The sequence below is a fragment of the Lepidochelys kempii genome, chromosome 1, assembly GCF_965140265.1.
Source record: "Lepidochelys kempii isolate rLepKem1 chromosome 1, rLepKem1.hap2, whole genome shotgun sequence".
NCBI classification, from domain to species: Eukaryota; Metazoa; Chordata; order Testudines; family Cheloniidae; genus Lepidochelys; species Lepidochelys kempii.
The window spans coordinates 114,316,974-114,322,973 of record NC_133256.1 but is presented as its reverse complement, the minus strand read 5'-3'; positions in this window follow the sequence as shown (position 1 = coordinate 114,322,973).

Below are 6,000 nucleotides of genomic sequence, written 5' to 3'. Positions count from 1 at the left end.
GTTTGGGTGTGGGAGAGGCCTCAGAGCTGGGGCTGGGGCATGGTGGGGGGTAAGGGCTCTGGGCGATGCTTTCCTCGGGGGGAGGGGAGGGCTCCCTAGAAGCAGTGACATCCCTCAGCTCCTAGGCGGAGGTGTGGCCAGGCTGATCTCTGCTGCCTCCACCTGCATGCACCACCCCCGCAACTCCCATTGGCCATGGTTCCCAGCCAGTGGAAGCTGTGGAGTTGGTGCTCGGGGCAGAGACAACACACGCAGCTGCCTGGTCATGCCTCCACCTAGGAACTGAGAGATGTCGCCACTTCCTGGGAGGCACAGAGCCAGGTAGGGAACCTGCCAACCCTGGCAACTCCCCTCCCCGCCCAGCACCACTAGGGGTCCTGGGGAGTCCCGCCCTCCCCCCCTGCTGCCCCAAAGACCCATGGGCCACCCTCCCCAGGACCTGCGGCATCACCAGGCTGCCCTCCCCACCCCAAGATTTAGTCAGGGGTATATAGTACAATCATGGACAGGTCACGGGCCATGAATTTTTGTTTCCTGCCCATGACCTATCCATGACTTCTACTAAAAATCCCTGTCACTAAAACGTAGCCTTATGTATAACCTATTGTGTTTGTATGTGCTTGAGACTAAATAAAGCAGAGACTTTGAGTAAAGGCATTCTGGTGAGAGTGCTGGAGACTAATAAAGTGAGGGCTTTAAGTAAAAGCTCTTGATTTTGTGTGATTTATGCCAGCCATATAGCAGAGGGAGGTGCTGCATCTCCCTTGGTTTATTTCCTGCTACTGCCTTGCAGAGAGTAAAGTTACTGAGTGCTTTGCATTTAGAGAGCCCCACGTAACAGATTTTGAGGCCACAGCAAGGACGGCTGAGAGGAAGGAGATGCTGGGCATAAACAGTTTGTTTTGTTACAGTAGAGATTAGAGGACTGCAGGACAGGGTCACTCTCTACACTTCCTGTGTTGTAGCTTGCGTGTCAATTGACAGGGCTCAGGTCGGTGACCTGGTTGAGAGAGAACTTATGCCCAAAGAAAAGGGAACTTTTGGAAAGATGGAGACACTCGGTGTGGTGTTGGGTAACAGCTTGACTGATTTTGTACAGGAACATGGTAATGGTTTTTGGAAGCTCAGTCTTTACCCTCCCTGGAGCTCTGTAAGCAATGGGGAAGCTGGGTCCGGGTGGGAATGTGGATGGCAGCGACAGTATTCGACAAAGAGAGATTGGGGTTGAAGGAGACGGTGCAAGAGTTTGAAAAAGTGAAAGCCGAATCAGATCCCCTCAGAGCAACCACGTTGCCTCAGACAGTACAGCAGCAAGCCTGCGACAGTGAGAGAGAGAGTGAGGGGTTGCAGCAGGAAGTATTTGAGTTGCAGAAGCAGACTGATAGCAGCAAGGTGAAAGTTTTACTGAACAATCCCAGGATAAGATCCAGGCAGATCAGGGAGAAGATAAGAGTCACTGTTGTGCTCTCAGAGCCATGTGGGGAGAGCAGAAGGGAATAGCAGCTGCGATTAGAGGAAGTCGTAGTCCGGGAAGGGTCAACGGGTTAGAGGAAGACCCTGACTTGTATCCTTCTTATGATGATGAGAGGGATGGTCCCATGAGCTTCCTTTTCCCTTGGGCCCTGCTGGGTCGTCCCTGTATAGTCCCTTGCGTGAAACACTGGCAGAGTTGCAGATGCCCCCACCCATAGCCTCCATAATAAACACCATAATAAGGAAAATTGGTCCCCAAGGGAGTAACCAAGGAAGGGAAGATGATAGAGGTCAGGCCCTTCTCCCTTGACCAGGCTAGGGAAGCAGGGAAATCAGTTGGCCCGTTAAACCGGAGTACAGCTTTGGGATGGCTGGCTAGGGTAGCTGGCATCCCTGTCTCACTCTGGTGGCTGGGGTGGCTTTGATCAGGGAATACATGACCCCAGAGGATTTTGTAGGGCTCCCTTATACTATCCCGGCAGCGAGAGGAGAGTGGAGTTTTCACCTGCTCTTATATGCCTGGAGGATTGGCAACCCTAGAAGGTGCCCAAAGGCATATTAATTTGCAAGAGCAGGTGACAACCCCCACTCTCCTCTTGATGCTAGGATAGGGACAGGGGTACGGATTCCCAGATGCTTGGACCCACAGAGCCCCACTTTTCTTTAGTTTGTTAGATTTGTTGTTGGTGGCTGTATTTTGTTTGTGGCTTAGGTTTTCCTTCCTAAGTCATTCTTTACACACACCCTTCTCTCCCCCCGGCCCCCATGCTTCTTTCTATATCCCCCTCTCCCCACCCTCCGTTGCTTCTTTTCCACACACTCTCGCTGCTGCTTCTTTGTGTGTGTGTTTTGTTTTAAAGGTTAAGAGAAATAGTAAATTAACAAAAGAAGGATCAGGTCCCAGATTATTGTTTATTATCAGTCCAAAATCGGGAGGTTCATGGTGTATGTGAAATTTGAAGGGGTGGTGTGTGTACAGAATTTTTTGTTAGATACAGGTGCCACTTATTCCTTGATGAGTACCCAGAATAAGAAACTGATTGAACCTCCAGCTGGAGTTAAGACCTGACAGGGATTTAATGATGCAGAAAGCATTGTCCCCTGTTGTAGGAAAATTCCATATAGCATGGGGAAATAAGAAAAATAAAAGGGCGATTTGGCTTAATGGATTTGGGAAGGGAAGGGATCCTGGTAATTGATGCCTTGAGGGAACTAAGAGTGCTGATTGATTTCGCTAATAGGGTTCTGTGGGAACTGCCTCCTGGTACATACTGGGAACCAGTGGAAATGTCAGCAAGTTGCTGGATAGCAGCCCTTAAAGCATCTGACAAACTGGAGTAGCCCAAATGGTACAGAAACCTCCCGAGAGGTGCAGGCCAAAAATAAAATACAGTGTGTTAAAATTGATGCAGAAGTCTCAGGCCCCAATCTCCCAACCCCAGAAGCAGTATACGTGTCCCAAGGAGGTAGAAGCCAGCCTGAAATAAACAATTGATGGACTGTTGAACCAAGAAGTTTTAGTGGAACAGTCAAGTCTTAATGCTGCTTTATGGCTCGTCCTAAAGAGAGATGGCAAGACTTGGAGGCTTGTGGTAGATTTCCATCCCCTTAACCAGGTGACCTTGCCAATGGCTCCCATAGTGGCCAAGTATAAGGAGGTAAAGGCCTCCATTGTAAGAGGGGCCCAGTGGTTTTTTGTGTTTGATTTAGCCATTTTTTGTTGTTGTTGCTATCCCTTTACATTAGAACAGCTACTATAAGTTTGCATTCACCTTTTGGGGAAGCAATTGTGTTTTGCCAGAGTTCCCATGGGCTGGAACAATGCCCCTAATTAGTAAATGTCATGCCCCTGTAGTCAAGATGTGGGATGGGATGCCTGAGAGTGTAGTTTCTTATGTGGATGAGATCCTGATCTGTACTTAAACCAGGGAAGAGACTCTGGAGGTATCGAACAAAGTGTTACAAAAGATTCAGGAAACTGGGTTAAAGGTTAGCCCAAAGAAAGCCCTGTTATGTTCCTAGCAGGTAAATTATTTTGGAGCAACCCTGGGACAAGAGGAGGCACCCCCGTGGTCAACAGAAGGCTGAGCTGATATTTAAACTACGAAGTCCCATGGATGTTACTGCTCTTAGATCCTTTTGGGGAATGGTTAATTTTTCCCAAGATTTTATTGAGGGGTTTCCAGAAAAGTCAGCCCTGCTGCATGAACTGTTAAAGGAGGGAACAGAGTTGGACTGGGGCTCTCAGCAACAGGAAGCCAGGGTCCAGTTAAAGCAAGCCTAAGCCCCTGCCCTTGCATATCTAAGGGTGAGAGAGTCATTTGTGCTGCAGTTGGCAACTACAGACGGGAGTAGGTGGGCTGTGCTGAGTCAGAACCATGGCGTGGGCCTCCAGCCCATGGCTTATGCCTCCAAGATTCTGAGGTAGAGATGGAATTCACTCCTGTGAAAAGGTGGTTTTGGCATGAGTTTGGGCTTTGCAGCATTGAGAATAGCTGGTGCAATTGTCCCATGTAATTGAAAACTGCCCATGCCCCAGTTAAATATGTACTCACTGGCAAAATCAACTGTCATATGCTAAGCCCTAAGCAAATCAGGGCTGATGAATTTGCCGAGCCTCAACTGGGTGCTCAAAGCAGTTAAAAGTTCAAGAGGCCCCTCCTGGGGAAAAAGGTGGGGGGGAGAGACAAACTCAAACCCACATGGGTCTAAGTAGAATATAAATTTAGCTGAAATGTTGAACAATACCTCCCACTATACAGTGAGGGGCAAGGTTTGTTTTGCTTTGTGTTTTAGATTAGTGACCATGTAAATGCTGGAAGTCCTTGGAGACGATGCACTCCTGTGTGTTGTTTTTGCTGGCTTGGGTGTCGTGATCCTGCTCCTCTGGTGGTGTGAGTTTGGAACTTGTGTTTGAGGCGTGGGGAAACTTCCCAAGGAGGACAGTGGTATACAAAGCAAATGATGCAGTGAAAATTAAGATCAACCCTGCTGACCAGAAAAGTTTGGAGCTAATACTGCCATTGCTTCCTGGAAGTGTTTAAACATCCATGGAACAACAATGACTCCTCTATCGACCCACCTCCAGATGCTGCAGTGGCCATCTGCTGCAGGAAGGGGGGAAAAAAAAGTAACACCAATATGGTTGGGTGACAAATGCTAGTTTTATTTTTACTACTTTTCCCATCTGTAAACACCCTTGTGTTCATGTATGGACTGACACCCCTAATCGGACAGCACCAGGGAAAAACAATTCACTTTAGGCTGCAATAGTCCCTTTCACCTCCAAACATTGGGCAGGAAAGTCTAGGGAAGGCAAGCCTACTGCTAGTGCCCCCAGAAGGGGAATAGAAGATTATCTTGTTCTGCATTTTGGAGGGCCTGGGTTCTCAGCACTGCAAACTAAGCACTGAGTTTTAACAAGATCATTTGCTGAGGCTTGGCTGAGAGCCCTGAGCTTTCGTTGGATCACAGCTTTAGTGCACCTAGGACTCTTTATGGGGATGACTGGGGCTATGTGAAGGACCCCTTTTTAAGGAAATAGCTGCAGATTTCTGAAGGACTGACTGCTGAGGGAAAAAAATGGAACAGATACAGCAATTTGCCCCACTTTCTCTGAGCCTGTCCCCTTCTTACCTCCTTTTCCTCTCTTCACTTTTGATTTTGAGTTGAAGTTAATAAAGCAAGTAATTTGCATAAAGGACTGATTCTGTTAAAAGTAACTCTTACCTTTCCTATATTTTTCTTCTTCCTACACTACACACTCTGCCTTTTTCTCTTATAAAGATAGGATTTGCTATACTTACCACTGCCACTCAAAATGGGGTGTATCTGATGCTTCAGAGAAATGTTAAAATGCACATAGCAACCTGTACAATGAACACTGGGGAGAACTCTCTTCCTTATGCAGTCCATAGGTCTTGAAGTATAAGATGCTACTATTATGGTCAAGACTGTCCAGTCCTTTTACATTTTCAGTTTATTTTTTTAGTGGCAACATTATGTAAAGACACTTAATTATTCCTCAATGTAGTGCTCTTTAATGTTCTCCTAGTCAAGAGCAGAATAATGAGTGATGAGTTTTCACAATACCCTTTAATTGATAGCTTCTAGGTTTGTTTGTTAAATAAATTGTACCAGCTTTGAAATCTACTATGCAATTCCTACCACTCCTATCTCTTTCAATTTCAGCTTTTTGCATTAAAGGAAACAAAACTGGACAGCACGCTGGCTATTACTTAATAGAGTGTAATGTTCTATATTGTTTTCCCTTTGTAAATACAACCAAGGATCATTTTATTCATTGAGAAGATTAAAATTATATTTAAGGTGTCAGATGGCATACATATAGCAAAGCAATGAATTCTAGCATCCGGTACAATTAAAAGACTAAATCCTATGCCTTCAATAGGTAAATGTATAGTCAGTCTTATTGGGCTCCATTGTCCAACATTCTCAAGATAACATTCTTAAGCTAACAAAAGCAGAGGCCAATGATCATGAACATTACCACACCAGATCAGACAA